The following is a 20,965-nucleotide window of genomic DNA, read 5'->3' on the forward strand; positions in this document are numbered from 1 at the left end:
TTGCTTTCAAATAATTTGAAAATAGAAAGAATGTGAGAAGATATTCCTGTCTTTCCTACGCCCAGGCACTAGTCATGGATGCAGACTAAAGTGAACTGCATCGGAGCGGAACCCCACCTATGTTTCCAATTCTGATCAACAGCACAGCCCAACGTGTCCTATGCAGGGCGGTCCCTGGCAGTAAACTCGGCCCAGAATCATAGCGGAAGAAATCCAGCTGCTGCTGCAGACCTTTCAGGACATTATTTCAGTAACTGCAGGAAAAAATTAATTGTTGAAAATATTATGAAAAATGTATATTGAATAATTTAATTGGTTTACTTGATTTGCTTTTTTCTAATACATTTGCATCACCATTAATAAATTTAAATTGCAATCATGAAATTTGCATATCAGCACATCAGATGTGTAGCTTTTTTATGAATGCATAAATCCAGCTACTCAGATTGAAGTTTGACTCAGAAACTGCTCGCAGTTTTGATTACATTTAATCAAGTGTGTGCAGCATGGTGACTGAAGTGTGATGGACAGGGTGCGCATGCAGGCATACTGCTTTTAATATAATGGGGGTGAAATTCGTCGTGTAAAACGGGTGGCCGATGTGTTATCGGCTGCTACGTGCTGCCACCCAAGGCGGATATCACCCCCAAGTGATAGGTGTGGCATAGTAGTTTTTTTCCTCCTTTTTCCCTTCCATTTGCCCTCACAGTTACGCAGTCTCCTTCAGGGGGATGCGAGCTAGGCCAGGGTATGCACTTCTCCAGTCTGCTGTTCTGGTGCAGTGATGCTCCTTAATGTTACCCACAGTAAGTGCACTTTATATATATGATGATGGGCACCACCAGGCTTTCCTTCCATTGATGCTGGCCACCTAATGAACCTGCAGAGACGTGACAAAAGCCACCATTACAGAGGCTGCTAGGCCTGAGTGTCTGAGGACACTGTTTGCTTGTGAAGTGCATGTTGCGCCTGAGAACCAGAGAATACTGCAGCCAACAGATTGATGGAGTTGTTATTCTGCCAAGACAGTTTGTACAGATCTGTCTCACTGTTGCCATTGGAAACATTGCTACGCTGCTTTCCAGTTTTCTTTCTTTTGTTGAGAATAAAACTGGCAATTTGTTTTGAAATAGTCCCCACCACTTAAACCGCCCACCTTTAAATCAGGCAATCGTTGAAATCGGGCAAATAGCGCAAACCACTCGCTGTTACCATTGTCAATTACAAAGTTGTCGCTTACAGCGCATTATGTGCACCGGCTATTATGGGCAGAAACTGGTGAGTAATTAGCATTCATTAAGGTGCAATCACCTGTTCATTCCCTCGGTTAAGCAAGCTGGCTATTTCGGGCATGGAGCCGCATTCGGGATTCCAGCTGAAGAGAAACTGGGCGAAGTTGACAAATCTCCGAGGACAGCATGAGTGTGGAGGTGCAAGTCAGGAGTTTGTGGATCTTTACCATGTCCCGTCAGTGACACAGAACACCAGAACAAAATATGAGCAGGTTAGAGTTCCAGTAGCGCCTCCCATGTACCTGATTAGGACAGGATCGTTCAGGTAGTCAGCGGCAGGGGCGTTTAACGGGCTTTAAACGGAACCCTTTGAAATATTCATTAAGGGAAAAATGTTCCAGTCAGAGTTATAAACAAACAACATAGATTCATATAAACCGTCCAATGTGTATAGCGGGCAAATAACGTTAGCAACAAGGCGCCCCCTATAATCGATGGAAACTGTAATACATATTGAAATAGTATTAAAATCTGGATTCTAACCAAGGACATGTTGGTCATGTTAATAGCTATATTGCAGAAGTATGAAAACAAACCTCGCTAACCGATTATTTTTAAGAAGTAACAAAGTGCACATGGTTTAAATTAGAAGGCAGGATGAGGTATTCTGGTGAACGAGTGAGATGGTTCATGTCTTTCAGCCAACACTAAGAGCAGCAATAAAAATTTAGCGCCATATCTCCCAATAAACTCTTAGCTTTGTCCAGAGAAGATGCCAAACCGAGAATGTTTCTGAATGCCATTGGAATCTGTTGATGCGGCAGCTGCTAGGTGCTGAATACAAATGCATCCCTTTAATTTTTTGGGTCATTGAAACTATTGTAGGAACATCTCACTAAACAACTGAAGAAACAGCAAGGGAGGGGATTGGAGACAAAGAATAAACTGGTAGGGAGATGTTTTGAGCAAACGAGGTTTCACTGCTCCAGGATCGTAACCAAGATTTGCCAAGGCTGTTTGCACAGTGTTTTTAAAAAAAATTGTTGCTGTTGTTGACACAAGTGCAAACACAACCAAGGAATAATATGGAAAGAATAAAACAGATTCCTTATTTTTCTTAGGCAGTATGCACAAGAAATAAAAAAATCTAAAAATTTGCTGTGATAGTAATAACAGCTGGGTAATTGGTCTTGCGGCAGACAGCGGTGCCAAGTGAACAACATGCCTGTAACGCACACCCAAAGACAAATGCCCCAGGCTCACTGAAAACTGGGCCTTGGGCCACGGGCATTCCGATGCAGTTCGTCAGTTGGGGCCTTCTCAAAATTGGTTGTCCTGAGCGGCGAGTCGGCCCGCAGGTAGGTTCTAGGAGGGAGGGAGGCGAACCACCCTCCCAGAGGGCCAATCGTGGACCAGCGGCCCGCAGTATTGTTGTAGAGCCAGGAGGCACACTTCAGCTCCTCTTGCCTTCAAGGTAAGTGAAAAAAAACTTATCATTAGTAGGGAAAATGCTAGAATCTATTATTAAGGACATGGTAACAGGGCACTTAGAAAATAATAATAGGATTGGGCAGAGTCAACACGGATTTATGAAAGGGAAATCGAGTTTGACAAATCTATTGGAGTTTTTTGAGATTGGAACTAGCAGAATAAATAAGGGGGAACCAGTTGATGTGTTGGATTTTCAGAAGGTATTCAATAAGGTGCCACACAAGAGGTTATGAAACAAAATTAGGGCTCATGGGATTGGGGGTAATACACTAGCATGGATTGAGGATTGGTTAACGGACAGAAAACAGAGAGTAGGAATAAATGGGTCATTTTCAGGTTGGCAGGCTGTAACTAGTGGGGTACCGCAAGGATCAGTGCTTGGGCCTCAGCTATTCACAATCTACATCAATGTTTTGGATGAGTGGACCAAATGTAATATGTCCAAGTTTGCTGATGATACAAATCTGGGTGGGAATGTAAGTTGTGAGGAGGATGCAAGGAGGCTTCAAGGGGATAGAGACAGGCTAAGTGAGTGGGCAAGAACATGGCAAATGGAATATAATGTGTTGAAATGTGAAGTTATCCACTTTGGTAGGAAAAATAGAAAAGCAGAGTATTTTTTAAATGGTGAGAGATTGGGAAATGTTGGTGTTCAGAGGGACCTGGGTGTCCTTGTACATGAATCACTGAAAGTTAACATGCAGGTACAGCAAGCAATTAGGAAAGCAAATGGTATGTTGGCCTTTACTACAAGAAGATTTGAGTATAAGAGTAAAGACGTCTTACTGCAATTATATAGGGCCCTGGTGAGACCACACCTGGAGTATTGTGCACAGTTTTGGTCTCCTTACCTAAGGAAGGATATACTTGCCATAGAGGGAGTGCAACGAAGGTTCACCAGACTGGTTCCTGGGGTGGAGGGATTGTCCTATGAGGACAGATTGAGTAGACTAGGTGTATATTCTCTAGAGTATAGAAGAATGAGAGGTGAACTTATTGAATCATACAAAATTCTTACAGGGCTTGACAAGGTAGATGCAGGGAGGATGTTTCCCCTGGCTGGGAGTCTAGAATCAGGGTTCACAGTCTCAGAATAAGGGGTAGACCTTTTAGGACTGAGATGAGGAGAAATTTCTTCACTCAGAAGGTGGTGAATCTTTGGAATTCTCTACCCCAGAGGGCTGTGGAGGCTCAGTCAGGGTTCAAGGGATATGGGGAGAAGGCAGGGACAGGGTACTGAGTTTGGATGATCGGGAATGATGTATGAGGAGAGATTGGGTTGATTGGGCTTATACTCGCTGGAGTTTAGAAGAATGAGAGGGGATCTCATTGAAACGTATAAAATTCTAACAGGATTGACAGACTAGATGCAGGAAGGATGTTCCCAATGGCAGGGGAGTCCAGAACCAGGGGTCACAGTCTAAAGATAAGGGGTAAGCCATTTAGGACAGAGATGAGGAGGAATTTCTTCACCCAGAGAGTGGTGAACCTGTGGAATTCTCTACCACAGAAGGCAGTTGAGGCCAACTTATTAAATATATTCAAGAAGGAGTTAGATATATTTCTTAAGGCTAAAGGGATCAAGGGATATGGGGAGAAGGCAGGGACAGGGTACTGAATTTGGATGATCAGCAATGATCTCATTGAATGGCGGAGCAGGCTCGAGGGGCTGAATGGCCTACTCCTGCTCCTATCGTCTATGTTTCTATATTCAAGATAGAAAGCAATAGATTTTTGAATATTAAGGGAATCAAGGGATATGGGGATAGTGCAGGAAAGTGGAGATGAGGTAGAAGATCAGCCATGACCTTATTGAATGGCAGAGCAAGCTCGAAGGGCCAAATGGCCTACTCCTGCTCCTATTTCTTATATTCTTATGTTCTTACCTGTTCTTCGGCAGCCTCCAGTGGTCCCTTTACGGACCGTTGGTTAGGCTGCTCTATACCCAGAATAATTGAGAAGAACATGCACAGCAAATTTGGATTTGGGGTCCTAAGACATGCATAGGCCCCTGATTAGCATATTCAAGAGGTCCTACTGCCTGTTGTAGGCAGGCATCCTGGTCACACGGAAGTTGCTGGCTGCCAATTTGAAAGGCGCGGCACATCCAGGGAGAATCGGGCATAGCAGTTTGTGGCTGGAAATTGGTCCCCTCAACTCCTATTGTTCACCCAGAAATTAGGTGCAACAGGGACTAATTTCTCCACAATTTCTCTCTCTCTGGGCTGAATTTTCACTTTTACCGCCAGGCATTTGCAGATTGGCCACCCATTTTACAACCCACCCGATTTTCATTTCCATGGGATGGATGCCAGTTAAACGGCCCGGGTTACTAACCCACCAGAAAGCCATCCCGGATCCTGCTGTTTCAAATTTTATTGAAAGCCTATGGGCAGGCAGCTGAGCTCAAAGCAGGCATGGTCTTAATTCACGGTCCAATGATGTCATCGGGGTCCGACAGCCATTTTAACTTCAGCCTGAGCAGGGAGCTGCTGTGGCATTTCCTCCAGCTGAAGGCCAGTGTGAAGAGGGCTGGGAAGTTGAAGAGGCCCTTCAGGTAAGTTTTTATTCTCCTCTGTGGGTCCCTGAGGTGCACTCCTGCTTCTCTGGGTGCCACAAGGAAAGTTTAGACCTCTGTTGCCTCACATTTTCCCTCCTTCTGTACCTTGAGAGCTCCAGGAATTCCCTTCCCCTCACTTATCTTAGTGCCAGCGGGAATCCGGCAGCCCCTTGCCACCCAAGCTCTGCCTGTTCAGGGCAGGAAGTGAACCGGAGGCATGTTTATCAGGCCCGGCAGTTAAAATCAGCATGACCTCATCCTGTCGTGGGTGGGTGGGAAACCAATTAAAATCAATGGTTTCCCACCAGAAACGTATTGGCAGCTAAAATCCTCCCCTCCTTTAAGATAGGAGTGTTCTCCTATCATCTTGTTACCAAAGATGATAAAAAACCTTTCATGACCTCAGGACGTCCCAAAGTGCTTTACATTCAATGAAGTACTTTTGAAGTGCAATCATTGTTGTAATGTAGGAAATATGGCAGCCAATTTGCACACAGCAAGATCCCACAAATAGTAATGTGATAATGACCAGATAATCTGTTTTAGTGATAATGGTTGAGGGCTATATATTGGCCAGGACAAAACAAAGTATAAATGAGAACTATCAATTTCACATCCTGTTGTAATAACATTAATCTTTTTAAATTGTATTAAATTCTTTGCTACTTGGGGGGATTATGTGATGCAGTGGGTTAACCCATTACCTTTTTAATTCTTCAACCAACATTTGAATCAAGTCCAGAAATATAGCATGAATGTCTCCTCCATCTCTCAGTTGTAAGAGGTGATCTGTAATGAGTCCAAGGTGATCTCAATTTAATTCCTTGACCCCACGGAGAAAAACTGCCCAACAGTTGGCAATCTCACTAAATAAAGTCATAAGGATAGTTGATGTTAGAAGTGGGAAAAACCACACGAGTGCAGTAAGAGATTCTCTTGTTAATATGGAACAAAGAGAGCTTCACTCTACGGTTTAATACATTAAACATTAAACCCGATTTGGGAATGATTCACACTAACATTGGATGACAAAAGTGGAAAGAGTGCTGCACTCACCATCCTTGATGAGCACAAAATTCAACTAAAAGCTCAATGCTTCTACTTGCAAAACAAAATTATTAGTAATTCTGCCACACATGACACATTTATAGTTCATCACCACAACCTACAATCACTAACCACATTTAAAAAAATCTAAGCTGTGAATTGCCTTCCCACTCTGCTTCTCCATACTCTTCCCACATACTAAAATATGCTTTTTTCAGTTGGGAAATACCTCTTACTCACACCTTAGGAAATATCTTACAAAGTGTTACTATAGAATAATAACATGTGCCTACGTACGTTACATTAATTCAAAAAAACAAAACACAGTGCTCAAGTAATGTGTAATGTGAAAGAAAATGAACTAAAAAAGGATGAAACTTCTTGAATGGAAAAAGACTAATGGAAAATTTGCACTTAGTCCACTTAGTCAAACCTGTCAGTTATTATACCTCCCATTATTCTTAATCAATTGGAGTACGCAGATTATCCTTTGTACAACCATGAGGGATGTACCATGGCCTTGATAAATAGAAAATATTTACTAAGAGAAAAATGTTTGCTGGTATCAGGAGGAAGGTAAGTACACTGCTTACTTTTGCACACATTTCTTGTGCTCTCCATCAAGTGTAGAAACTTCAGTTGGGAACTCCCACATCCTATCGGGGGATATCATTTTGAGTATTGCACACGACCTTTACTCTCTTGCACACATTCTTTCATTGTGCCAAAGCGAGGTGGTGCATTTTCTTGTAGCTAGAGGCAACAGCCAAGAAACAGCAAACAGATGTTTAGGTTTCCATCCCATAGCCTATTTCTGTTGGCAAGAGTGTCTCTACAGCCATGGATGTAGAAGTTTTGACTAATGAATAATTAAGAATGTTATGGCTGTTTCCTGGATAATAGTCATAGATGTGCATATTGATGTTTCTATGGTGAGGTAGCACTTAAACATTATTGAAATGCAAACCCTTTCAGTTCATGTAAGCCATGGGGTTGCTATGAGAAGCCCAGATGCCTGCAGGAGTACCAACATCACCACTTCATCCTCAAAGGAACCCTGTCACCCAGTGCAAGCTCTGTGTACTGTCAAGCTGATACCTGCTTTCAACAGGGAAAATTATTCCCTTTGCAAAAATATGCCTGGAATTTCCACGTGTGTTCTCTAGTGGGAGATTGGTAGAGATCCGGAACAAATGATTTAAATGGCTAAAAGTTTCCATTTATACCATTTTTGTAGAGGTTCTGCCAATCTCCCGCTGAAGGTAAAAGAGGAGATCGGTGGACCCTACAGAAATCAAGGCCATATCTAGCTTCCCTATAAATGCATCTATGCTATTTGCCTCAGATATTGTTACAGGCGGAGCATGCCTGAAGATATTAAATTTGGTGTGGGATCAAAATTAAACAAGTATTTGATGTTGATGCCCCCTGAAATCAGACCTCACAAAATGCCATGTGTGGTGAATCAGGTATAGAGTGTTGGGGGTTGGATTTTCCAATCTGCACTGCCAGCCCCTCCGGCGCCAGTCTCCAGCAGAGAGGCTCCATGCCACTAGTGGAGCTTTGAAGAATTGTGGCTAAACTGTGTCGTGTAATCTTGATCCAAAGTTACATGAAGAGCACTGAAGCAAGAAGTGTGATATTGCCTCCAAAAGAAAGTCCCACACTGCTTGGCTTCACACCCACTGCATTTGAACATATTTCACTGTAAACTTTTTAAACATCGAGGCCCATTGGCCGATCTGAGGACCTTTTAACCTTAGGCACTCTGCGGTGAAGAAATGGTTTTAGGTGCCCATTCCAAGGGGGGAGGGGAACGCACCCACCTGGAAACCTTCCAAAACAGTGGCATCAGCCCCCTTTATAAGAGAGCCAAGAAAACGTTCAAGTTATACAAAACCTTTGGGGTTGTAGGCCGCATCCCAAGCCTGGACTCCCAATGTGGGCTCAGTTCTGCCAACTGGCTGGCCAATACAGCTGCTTTCACTTGGTGTACTGGCCTGCAGATGTCCTACAAGGCTGGGGATGTGAGAACTCCCAGCCTGGGAGACCCTTTCCCCCACTCCCCCCCACAAACCCATATATGCTGCTGGTTTTGCTTGGAGCGTGTGGAGACTGTACCCCAAACAAGGCCCCATGGAAACTGTCGGATAAAGTCAGGACCAATTGTATCTAGATCCTGGCCTAATATATGTCCCTTCCGCCCATATCCCGTCCGAGAGTGCTCCAGAAAGGCTGCAGATATTCAGATGGTGTATCTTGATGCTTTTCTTTGAACTGTCTAACAATTCCCCTAAATGGATCAATACTTCAGTAAAATTCTTGGGTTGCTCTTGAGAGCAGTTTCAAGTTGATCAAGTCCCACCTGTCCCGATCTGCAGATGCTTTCAGCAACCAGTTTAAATTTTTGTGCATTATTGATTGAAGCTAATGGATTCTGGCATTTGAAAAAAAAAACTTATTTTAACATCTGCCATAAAAGTGTTAGCAACAGGCAGAATTGTAACAAAAGAAAGACAGATTGCGAGATGTAGAGATAGATAGGCTGGACCCATTCTTTATTGCACCTCCCAGGCTAGTCCTGGATAGTTAATTTGCAATTATATGTATAAAAAAACTATGTTATATTGCTCTGCAGATTTCTTGCTAATGCATTGTATTTATTCCAAGAATATGTCATAGCTAAATACCGTAATGATTCACTCCACACAGCAGTTACATCACAGTTCCCAGAACATTAGAGAAAAGCATCTCAGAAAATGATTACAGCTGAAATAAAGATTTTCACGTATTGAACAGCAATTTTTACCAAAGATTTTTTTTACCATCAAGCCAAGGTTAAATACCTGACATCATAAATATTTATTTGAAAATAAATGGCCGCACTTTACCTTTTTGCTGATCTCAGCTAGCTGAGGAGCAGTGTTTTTCACTTCTTCAGACAGTGCTTTTAAATAGTCCATGGCAGAATTACCATATTACACAAAGCATAGCAGGGGCAATCCAACACAAAACTGCTAGACAATTGATGTATCTTAAGGAGTCAATAGTCTAACAATCACAATACAGTAAACATTAATTACGCTGACAAATGCAAACATAAGAAGCAATTCAAATTTCACTGCAAAGTCTATTACAATATGGGAAGCGGGAGACATATTACTGCATCTTCCAGTCTTTAGGTAATATAGCAGAATAACTGCCGCATTTTCAGACTTGTCCCCTCTCTCACTCCACCGATTAATAGTAGAGCGGTCAGCAATGGGCAAATCCTGGGTGTGAGATTTTCCACCAGTTTCACAAATCTCAGTTGGGTCTGCTTTCCTATAGCTCAGTGGCCATGCTGAGCTAAAGTACAGGGCTAGTGGTATGGTAGGAATGCACACAAGGATGGTGCCCTCTCTCAGGATAGCAATACATGCATGGCCCCCTGGCAACTTCCTCTGATACTTGCACTGATGTCAGAAAAGGCACAGGCCAGGCTGCCCATGCAGTAGCATTGAGAGTGTAGACTGCATCAGATTCATCTCAGGGCAGTGAGAATGTAGACTACATCAGATTCATCTCAGGACATTGAGAGTGTAGACTGCATCAGATTCATCTCAGGACATAGGGAGTGTAGACTGCATCAGATTCATCTCAGGACATTGAGAGTGTAGACTGCATCAGATTCATCTCAGGACATAGGGAGTGTAGACTGCATCAGATTCATCTCAGGACATTGAGAGTGTAGACTGCATCAGATTCATCTCAGGACATTGAGAGTGTAGACTGCATCAGATTCATCTCAGGACAGAGAGTGTAGACTGCATCAGATTCATCTCAGGACATTGAGAGTGTAGACTGCATCAGATTCATCTCAGGACATAGGGAGCATAGACTGCATCAGATTCATCTCAGGACATTGAGAGTGTAGACTGCATCAGATTCATCTCAGGACATTGAGAGTGTAGGCTGCATCAGATTCATCTCATGACATAGATGCAGGGCCATGTGAGATGAGGGCGATCTCAGTCCCAGGAATGCAGTACCCCATGCACCCTTGTCACTCAAGTAGCACCTAGGAGGAGCATAAAATTGAGTTTAAGAGTGCAGACATCACACACTGGTGTCAAGGGGAGGCATGGTGGTAGAAGTACTCAGTACATCGACACAGTGTCGGTTTCAAATAAAATTATGGTAGCACTGAAGTTCTTGTACAGGCAGCATTTTGGAAAAGGACAGAGATTTCTTCTTTAGATAACATGAATGGGAGCTTTAGGAATTGTTGCACACAGAGAAGGGTCTCTAGGTGATGGTATATTTGTGGAGGGAAGAACGAATATTCACACTGCACCCTTGATGTATTGGCCAGATATGGTAAAAAGAAAATCTCCTATATGAGAGTGAAAGAAAATGAAAGAACAAACTTGCATTTATATAGTGCCTTTCACAGCTGGTGAAGTACTTTTGAAGTGTAGACACTGTTGTAATGTAGGAAACACGGCAAGCAATTTGAAAACAGCAAGTCCCGAGAAACAGCAGTGAAACAATAATCAAGGAAAAAAATTAATGGGCATTTGGAGAGGTTTAAGCTAATTATTAAGGAGAGCCAACACTGATTTGTAAAAGGCAGATCGTGTTTGACTAATCTAATTGAATTTTTTGATGAAGTAACAGTGAGGATTGATGAAGGGAATGCAATGGTTGTTGTCTACATGGATTTTAGGAAGGTGTTTGACAAAGTACCACATAGAAGGCTGGTTAACAAAATTGAGGGTCATGGAATAGGTGGGTCAGTGGCAGCTTGGATAAGGAATTGGCTTCAGGACAGAAAACAGTGAGTTGTGGTAAATGGCTGTTTTTCGGGCTGGTGGATGATAGTGTCAGTGCTGGGGCCACTGCTTTTTTTGATATATATAAATGACCTGGATATTGGAATACAGAGTAGAATTTCTAAATTTGCCGATGGCACCAAACTTGGGGGTGTGGCAAACAGTGATGATGATACCAATCGACTGCAACAGAACATAGAAAGGCTAGTAGAATGGGCAGACAAGTGGCCGATGGAATTTATTACAGAGAAGTGTGAGGTGATGCATTTTGGCAGAAGGAACAGGGAGAGGCAATATACACTTAATGGCACAGTTTTAAAGAGTGTGCAGGGACAGAGGGACCTGGGAGTTAATGTGCATAGGTCCCTGAAGGTGGCGGGACATATTGAGAGAGTGGTTAGCAAAGCATATGGGATCTTGGGCTTCATAAATAGAGGTATTGAGTACAAAAGTAGAGAAATTATGCTGAACCTTTATAAAGCACTGGTTAGGCCACAACTGGAGTATTGCATCCAGTTCTGGTCACCACACTTTAGGAAGGATGTGAAGGCACTTGAAAGGGTGCAGAGGAGATTTACCAGAATGGTTCTGGGGATGGGGGATTTAGCTACAAGGACAGGTTGGAGAAGCTGGATTTGTTTTCATTAGGGCAAAGGAGGTTGAGGGGTGATTTGATAGAGGTATACAAGATTATGACGGGTTTGGATAGGCTAGACGGGGAAAGGCTGTTCCCACTAATTGATGGTACAAGGACTAGGGGACACAGATTTAAGGTTTTGGGCAAGAAATACAGGGGGGACGTGAGGAAAAACATTTTTACGCAGCGAGTGGTGAGGACCTGGAACTCACTGCCGACGGAAGTGGTGGAGGCGGAGACACTCAATGTTTTCAAGGGGAGACTGGATAGACACTTGAGGGAAATAAACTTGCAGGGCTATGGGGATAGAGCGGGGGAATGGGACTGACTGGATTGCTCTACAGAGAGCCGGCATGGACTCAATGGGCCGAATTGGGAAGGGGGGTTCTGGCCACAATCGGGTGGGGGGGGGTCCTGCTTTTTAATCTCTCTCCTAGCTCCCTAAACTCTGCCTGCAGGACCTCATCCCTCTTTCTGCCTATGTCATTGGTACCGATATGGACAACAACCTCTGGCTGTTCACCTTCCCCCTTCAGAGTGTCCTGCAGCCACTCAGTGACACCAGGGAGGCAACATACCATCCTGGAGTCACGCCTATCTGCTCCCCTAACTATTGAATCCCCTACCACTATTGCTCTTCCACTCTTTTTCCTCCTCACCTGTGCAGCTGCGCCACCCGTGGTGCCGTGAACTTCTCTCTGGCTGCACTCCCCAGAGCAACCATCGTCCTCACCAGTACTCAGAACAGAATACTGGTTGAAGAGCGAGATGCACTGTGGGGACTCCTGCACTACCTGCCTGGCCCTCCTCTTCTGTCTAGCGGTCACTCATTTCCTCTCTGCCTGCACACTCTTAAGCTGTGGGGTGACCACTTCCTGAAACGTGCTATTCACGTAACTCTCAGCCTCGTGGATGCACTCAGTGACTCCAGCTGCTGCTCAAGCTCCGAAGCCCAGAGTTCGAGTTGCTGCAGCTGGCAACACTTCCTGCACATGTGGTTGTCCAGGCTATGCGAAGCATCCAGGACTTCCCACATGGCATAGGATGTGCACTCCACGGGACCGAGCTGCCCTGCCATGCCTCTATTTATTAGATTCATTAACTAAAGTATTTAGTATAACCCTCTGCCCTTAGTTAAAGACTAAAAGGCTACAGACAAAATAAAAGTGATGCTCAAAAAAAAGAAATAAACTTCAAAAACTTAAAAAAAACACTCACCAGCTACTCACCAATCAGCTCCTTCCCTAGTGCTGATGTCACTTTTTTCACTCTGATGTCACTCTTTTGAATTTTGCCTCTCAGGTCCCACTGCTGCTCCCACGCAGGTCTGCCTCTTCCGGTGTCAGGCTTCCTCTGCCACGCTCCGTTATGGCCGCTCCGCCTTCTCTCAGGTCCCACTGCCGCTCCCATGCAGGTCTGCCTCCTCCGGTGTCAGGCTTCTGTAGTGATCAATAACATGTCATTCTGTGGTGGACACTAGGTGGAGCAGTAGAGCTGTATATAGCTGTATGTATAAGACTACACTACCCAGCTATATATTATATTAAGACTACATTACCCATGAGGCTAGGCTACCCAGAAGGCAGCAGTCAAGATGGAAGCCTCTACAAGATGCTGTACAAGTCCACATGTGCTCAATAAAAGTAACTAGCAAAAGCTAGCTGTGTTCATAATAAGAATGTCTAGTTATTAATGAACATAACATGGTACCAGGGTGGTGAAGATCTGCTGAAAATTGTGAAAAGCGACATGGAGAATTTGAAGACACCAGAGCATTTGAATCTCACAGAAAAAATCGACTACAATTGGCAGACTTTTAAACAGCAATTCAAAATCTACATTGCAGCCATCGGATTCGGTACGAAGCCAGACGCAAGGAAGATAGCGTTGCTGCTTATGGTTGCAGGCCCACAGGCGATAGAGGTATTTAATACATTTGTATTTAATCCAGTGGAGAACAGAGAAAAATTAGAAGATGTGCTAAAAATATTTGATGCACATTGCTCTCCCAAAAAGAATGAGACCTATGAAAGATACATCTTCTGTTCTCGGACACAGCAGCAAAATGAGACTTTTGATAGCTTTATAACTGAGCTGAAACTGAAAGCACAGACATGTAATTTCTCTGAGCTCAAAGCATCCATGATTCGTGACCAGATTGTATTTGGTATTCATGATAAAAAAGTCAGGGAACGTCTGTTGAGAGAAACCGAACTAAATTTGGAAAATGCGGTGAAAATATGCAAAGCCAGCGAGCTAGCTCAAAATCACGCGAAGGCTTTCAGTGAAATCAATAATGATGCGAATGTAATGAGTGATAATGCTGCTGTCGGTGCTGTGTCCTACAAGGGGAAGAAACGTGGGCAGAACAGAAATGAAAAGCAATCGGAGGATGAAATTTTTAATTGTAAACGCTGTGGTTACAAACACCAGTTAAGACAATGCCCAGCGTTTGGAAAAATGTGCACAAAGTGTAATGGAAAGAATCACTTTGCCAAACAATGCTTTTCAAAAGTAAAAACAACGAAAGGGCAACGAGTTAATGTGATTGAGGACACTGATTTAAGTGAGACATTTTTTGTAGGAATGGTGTCATGTGACGATATCAAAAAAGATACAGAAAATGTGCAGCCCTCAGAAATAGACAATGCTGAACATAAAGTTAATGCAGTAAAAGTGGACAAATGGATGATCCCACAGCAGATAAATGGAGCATTAGTTACATTGAAACTGGACACTGTGGCAAAAGCAAACTTAATCAGTATGAGTGACATTAACAATATGAAAGAAAAGCCCAAAATACAGAAAAAGTCAGTACTAGTGAAGGACTATAATGGACAGAAAATAGATAGCTTAGGTGTATGCAGACTCAAAGTGACAGTCAAAGACAAAGTGCATCATCTCATGTTTTCTGTTGTGGCTGAAAGACTTGATTCGATACTAGGTGACAAAGCTTGTGAAGACTTAGAACTGGTCAAGAGAGTCTACCGTATAAACTGTGCCATAAGCAGACCAGATGACTCAGGTGATGAAGCAGAGAGCCCATCCAGGATGAAAAGGCCAAAGGGTATCCATGTCTTCAAAAAGCCTAGTTTCTCCAAGAAGAAAGAAAAAGACTTTAAGGTCAAAGAGAAGCCAAAGGAAGAAAAGCACAAAGAGGAAAAACACAAGGAGAAAAAGTCCAAAGATATAACTGCAGCAGATGTTGTTAAGCAGTGGAAAGAGAAAAAGAAAAAGAAGAAGCCTGCACCAGAGCAGGAAGCAGTTCCGGTGGATACTCCTTCTTCTCTCAGGCCAATCTTTGGTGTTCCATTAGCCGAGGCTGCTGAGAGGACTATGCTGTATGATGGGATCCAGCTGCCAGCAGTTTTTTGAGAGTGCATTGACTACATTGAGAGTTATGGCATGAAGAGTGAAGGAAACACTGAAACCCTCTCCAAGCAAAGATCGCAAGGAGACCTCGATCTATACAAGAGCAGATTGATGACAGTGCCGCAACTGCATCTTGTCATTCACCGCCAGAACAATCTCATGAAGACACATCAGACTTACCCGTGTTGAGAAGATCCACATGTGAAGTAAAAAAGCCTGATTGTACTCAAAGATTAAGTCTATGTAAAGCTTTGAAAATGTGTTGACTGTTTTGAAAATGTTTATGTTTATAGAGCACTAACAAAAGTGTTACTGATATTATCTTTATTGTTTTCTTGAAAGTTGATTGATATTGATTTTGTTAAACCTCAAAGAAAAGGGGATGTAACGATCAATAACATGTCATTCTATAGTGGACACTAGGTGGAGCCGTAGAGCTGTGTAGCGCTGTATATAAGACTACACTACCCAGCTGTATATATATTAAGACTACATTACCCATGAAGCACTAGGCTACCCACAAGGCAGCAGCCTGCACACAGGAGCACACATGCTGCATCTCTACAGATACTGTACCTAGAGAACATGTACTGAATAAATGACTAGCTAGAAGCTAGCTGTGTTCATAATAAGAATGTCTATTTATTAATGAACATAACAAGTGGAACTCCTGCCCATCTTTCAATTCCAGCGGCCCAATTTATGCTGGTAAAATGAACAGTTCCAATTGGAAAATCTAGGCCATGGTCTCTCCCTTGTATTGTAAGAACTTTGAGCTGAAGTGTAACTTGAGGAATGGAGTTATTGAAATATAGGTCTCAATTTTAACTCCCAAGGAACATGGAAAAGTGGCCTTTAAAACTGGGTGACAGGAGACTGTCGCTGAGGACCCAGGGGAATGGTCCCTGGCACAAGGTCTAGGAGGCGTGGGGAGGCTGGGGTGGGGATCTAAGGTTTCCATGTGGGGCCCGGAGGAGCACTCTTGCTCCTGGTCCACAAAGAACCAATTTAAATTTTAAAAAAAACTTACCTTGCTGGATCTCTTCTGTCCCTGGCTCCTGTTTTCAGCAGGTTTATCCTAGTGGGGAAGCCATCACTGCTCCCCTGCTCAGGCCTCAGGTTAAGAAAGCAGAGCAGGCCCTGATGATGTCAGCGGAGCCCGCTTTGTATATTTCAAGAGGCTCTGCTGGCTTGGGGCGAGTGTCCTTGCTGCTTGCAATTTAAAATTGCAATCATCCCGATCGATGCGGGAAAGGAGTGGGTAAGTCCCCTGCATCATTTTAACTGTGCCCCCCAACCCTCACCAGCCTGGTTTCCACCAGAAGGGAAGAGTTAAAATCAAACCCATAGACCAGAATGTAACAATATTTGATAGTGGTAACAAAAAAAGAGGTAATTACTACGATTACATCTACTGCAAAAAGCAATCTTCAGTTACTTTAATAACAACACATTACAATATAATATTAAATGAAAGTGAGAATGATTAGAGCACAGCAACACCTGTATTAAATAACCAGTCATCTTCGGGATTGCACCAAAAACTATTTGCATAAAGTGGGTGTTGTTCAACAGCAGTAAACTAAATGTAGTCGCATTTTTACAAATTACTAACATTTTAGATAGCTATTTAATCAAGGTGAAGGGTTTATCTCCTTGGAACCCTTGGACTCGAAACAGAGATGTAAATACCCAATTAATAGTTCTGTTATGGTTTGGAGCCCTGGAGCTAGCTAAAGCTTAGATCTGTCAGCTGCAATCATGGCAATTTAATTAGTTCTGCCCCTTGCCACGAGTTAAGATGTCACTTGTTGTTGGATCATCTTAACTGGTGGGAAGAGCAAACTGATTAAAGCCCATTTAGTCCTTATTCTTAGCTTGGGATTTCAGCTGTAGCCAGGCCCCAGGCATTAAACCTGTGTTTTTTAAAGCTTACTATACGAAAGCATATTGTAAAACTGGTGCAGGTACATTACACATGGACAATTTTATATGTTTCTTTTTAGTAAGGGAACTATAATATGGTGCCAAATTCTATTCTTTAATCATCATGCATTATACAGCGGCAAAATGGTACTGCATTGCATAATGGCATGAATAATTTCTTGCCATCTGATTTTAATAAACTTCTACTTGCTGCCTAGGTTCACATATGAAGTGCAGTTACTTAGGTGCATTTACTCATTGAGTCATCAAAATTACATATAATCTGCTTTGAAACAGAGAGGCTTTTAATGTTTTTCATTGGCTCTTGTAGTTGGCATCAATACCCTTTTAGTTTGTTATTAGCCAATCTCCTGTGCTACTTATTGCCCTGGGAGATGTAGCAAACACATGGCTGTGACTTTAAAGTGTCGAAGACCTGCTTATGGAATTAAGCATACTCTATGGGGATGTTCTTTGTCATACAGCTGAGATTATTGCAGCATCTCTGAATCATGTGCTAATACCTTATTCTGATGTTTTGAAATCTATTACAGAAAAACAGACAGGCCCAATATAAGCGGTGTGGACTATCGGTTAATGTGGTATTCCTGCGCTATGAGATGGACAGTAAAACAAGTAACGCTTCTCAAACATTAGACTAGTATTTAAAATGCTACCAAATCACCAGAAAACAAAATAAACCAGCATGCCTGTGGGTTCACAAACTTTTTTTTAAGCCACACTTGTTAAAAATTAGCATAAAAGCAGTAACTTCTCATTTCATTACAGAACATGTAATTGTACTTTACAGTTTACATCACAGTAGTTAATTTTCCAGATTTCTTTCCCTAATTGGCAAGGGGTTTTTAGCTGTTTTTTCGTCTCTCCCAGGAGATTACATGGCTGTACTGTGATGCGTAGGACATCACAACTACATGGGACAGGCTGGATGGACCAGTGGGTGTGTTCATGTGTTCATCTCTGGTGAAAAACTCTGTGATCTGTGTTTGATCTGTCTTTTTCTGGAAGAATAGACACCAAACTTTTTCCATCTTCCTTAGTGTGTCCCAGTTTGGCTCTATATCGGGATGCTACTCTTTTAGGTGGACCATGCTGGCTCATCTTCTTTAGGAGGTCAATTTTCATGCTGAGGCTCATCACTTATCTCTTTCTGGCCAAGTTTACTGATGCAGTCCTTACTGTTAGTGCAAATGGCAACCTGACCCAAATGACGAGATTAAGTAGCCAATGTAATTGCACCTTAACCAGGTTGACTACTGATTGAACAGCTGAGTCTGCCCAAATTAGCCAGAGCGCTTAATAAAGTTTAAGTGGTGCATTGACATTTATGGGAAAGGATAATGGTTAAATTTAGTTGCTCGGTATAAACGGCTGGTTCCAATAACCATAGGTGGTTGGGATTGCAGATGGTGATATGCGTGCCAGACTATGCGTTATTAATGTTCTACATATTAGCAATGTTTAAAAGAATTGATCATTTAGCACTGAATATCACACAAGTGGGATACCAAAAAGGAATAGTGGTATATGCTGACAATGTGTGGCAGTTTATAAAATGGAGTCCATTTCGCTCTTTTTGCTCAGATGATCTCATAACCAAAGAACAAGACCCAAGCACTTTAATGTGTTACTTGCTTTTCCACTTTTTATAAATGCTTACAATCAGGCAGACCACCGGCCAACAAAAATAATCTAGTGGCTCATTTGCATTAAAACCTGAGCCACTGAAATGGCAGATTTGATAATTTAACATTCAACAACTTTAGGGCATTAATTTTTGCTATTTTGCTGCAAGCATTCACCAGTTTATTTTAAATCAGTTACCAAATTGTTATGTTTTCTGAATTAATTGAATAATTGCCATGGTTTTTATTTAAAAGCCCATTCTATTTGTCTGGTAGCTGGAATATTTCCGATCTTTTTGTCATGGTAAGATTTCAAGAAACTTTATAAACCACTTTTAATTTCCGGAAGATTCTAAACCATTTGAAAACAGGTAGACTTCAGATGTTCCAGAAAGAAATGGGTTAGCGAGCAAATTAAGCTTTAAATGATATGCTGTGGCCTGGCTCCAAAACAAGTACTGGCGCTGGGACTGTTCAGCTTTGTTTATTCTAACCCCTCTCAAAAGTAGCTTGTCCTCTGTTGTTCAATACATGATGGTGATATCTGTTCATTACTTTTGTGGGGGGTTTCTGGTTCTTGGTTTCGCAGCTTAAAAAGGAAGGCAGGGAAAGAAAGAATCCACCACATTTCATTAACAAATAAGATGAGAACTTTTCAGCATAAGGTTTATTTGTTCTCAGTTATTTCCCAGGCCCATGCACACATATTTTATCTACTAGGATAAAGAAAAATCAACCAGCAAACTGTTAAGGCTGTTACCAAGGAGACTGGCAAATGCTCATTGCTGCTAATTTTGACGAGGCCACCAATAAGTGGGTCACTGCCTACTCAATTGGTCATTCTCATCTTTGTTGAGCAAGTCTGAAAGAACTTGATGCGTTATAGCAATCTGCCTCCTTGTTCCTATCATTCATTCTGTTTTTAAGGTAACCGATTTCCATGCTAAACTCCACAAACAGAGCACACTGAATTGTTAATCCAATACAGTGAAACTTACTTATGAGAACATGAGAAAGCGTCAATGGGAAAAGACCATTTGGGCATCAAGTCCTTTCTTTACATGGATTGCATGCCAACTCATTGAATCTCCTGAAGAAAGGTTCTGAAAAGTTTCTCCTTGTTCCCTGTGGTAAATGCGGAAATGATCTTACCTTAGATTTTGCATCATTCGTTCTTGACTAGTTCCTTTTCATGGAATGAAATTTCCATGCTCCCGGCATCTTCAGAACAATCATGCTCCACACTGCCTTTAAACAGATCTAGATGTATTTATTCCATAATCCTCAATCCTATTCATAATCCAATATTCACATAGCTCTTTTTTTAAGTGCTAATTGACTGCTTTAGTCCTTTTCGTTTCATGCACAATCCTGGTTTAAAAAAAGTTTCTTCTAGCCTCAGCCTAGCTTGACACAATTGTGCCCTTTATTGTGGGATTCAAAGTTTAAGTTAAATAGTCTATTTGTAACTATATTATCCATTAATCCCAGCATTTTAAAACATGATTTTTTTTTCCCCAAAGAAAACAAGTTGAGTTCTGTCATTCTCTCTTCATAACTTGAAGCCATAAGTCCTAGAATCATCCTTGTCATTCTCTGAATCATTCCCAATATCAATGCCCTTTTGAAGGTAAGGCACCCAAAAATGCATACAATAGGGAAGATTTCCTCGCTGTATTGGGTGTAGCAAAATCGTAAACATGTTCTTTTTAAACCCAGCACAGAAATAAATCTTTTCCTCAAGATTTAGAACAGAGCCTCCTCAATGATCTGCGTGTGGTCAGATTAATTTGTTACAATTTATAATCAAATGCCTTTCTGATGCATCCCAGTACACAATTAGCCTCATTGCTAACAATTTCACACAGACTGGGAATAGTCAATAATCATACAAGTTCCTTTTGCTTGTCCAGCTTTGCTAATGAGAATCCCTTTATCATGTACACGTGTTAGAGTAATAGATGAATCTGCTCCAATTGGCTGAATTGTTTTTTTTTTGTCTTTCACTTATCTTATAATTAAAACAAAAGTTTGCATTTATATCAGAATGTCTATTGCCACCAATGTGTCAACCAATGAATTGGAGGCAGAGTGTGACTTACAGCAGGTTTTAAAGAGTGGCTTCAATTATATGTTTTATAATACCTCATTTACCCTTAAAGGACTGTTCCACTCTTCTATGTATTATTTTCATTGCTTAAAAAAATCTTTAGATCACCCTTGCTACAGTCTGCTCTCTT

General features: G+C 42.0%; 1 long non-coding RNA gene across 2 annotated transcripts in view; it reads left to right on the forward strand.

The window, feature by feature from the left end:
- The first annotated feature begins 2,541 nt into the window (after positions 1–2,541).
- The window catches only part of LOC147124341 (uncharacterized), a 74,634-nt gene continuing 56,210 nt past the window's right edge, over positions 2,542–20,965 (forward strand). For both annotated transcript variants that reach the window (XR_015079761.1, XR_015079763.1), the window contains exon 1: positions 2,542–2,706. This is a non-coding gene — a long non-coding RNA (uncharacterized LOC147124341). The remainder of the gene's footprint in view (positions 2,707–20,965) is intronic.

This window comes from Somniosus microcephalus, chromosome 1 (assembly GCF_052327205.1).
Source record: "Somniosus microcephalus isolate GS21.2 chromosome 1, FLI_Smic_1.0, whole genome shotgun sequence".
Classification (NCBI taxonomy): Eukaryota; Metazoa; Chordata; class Chondrichthyes; order Squaliformes; family Somniosidae; genus Somniosus; species Somniosus microcephalus.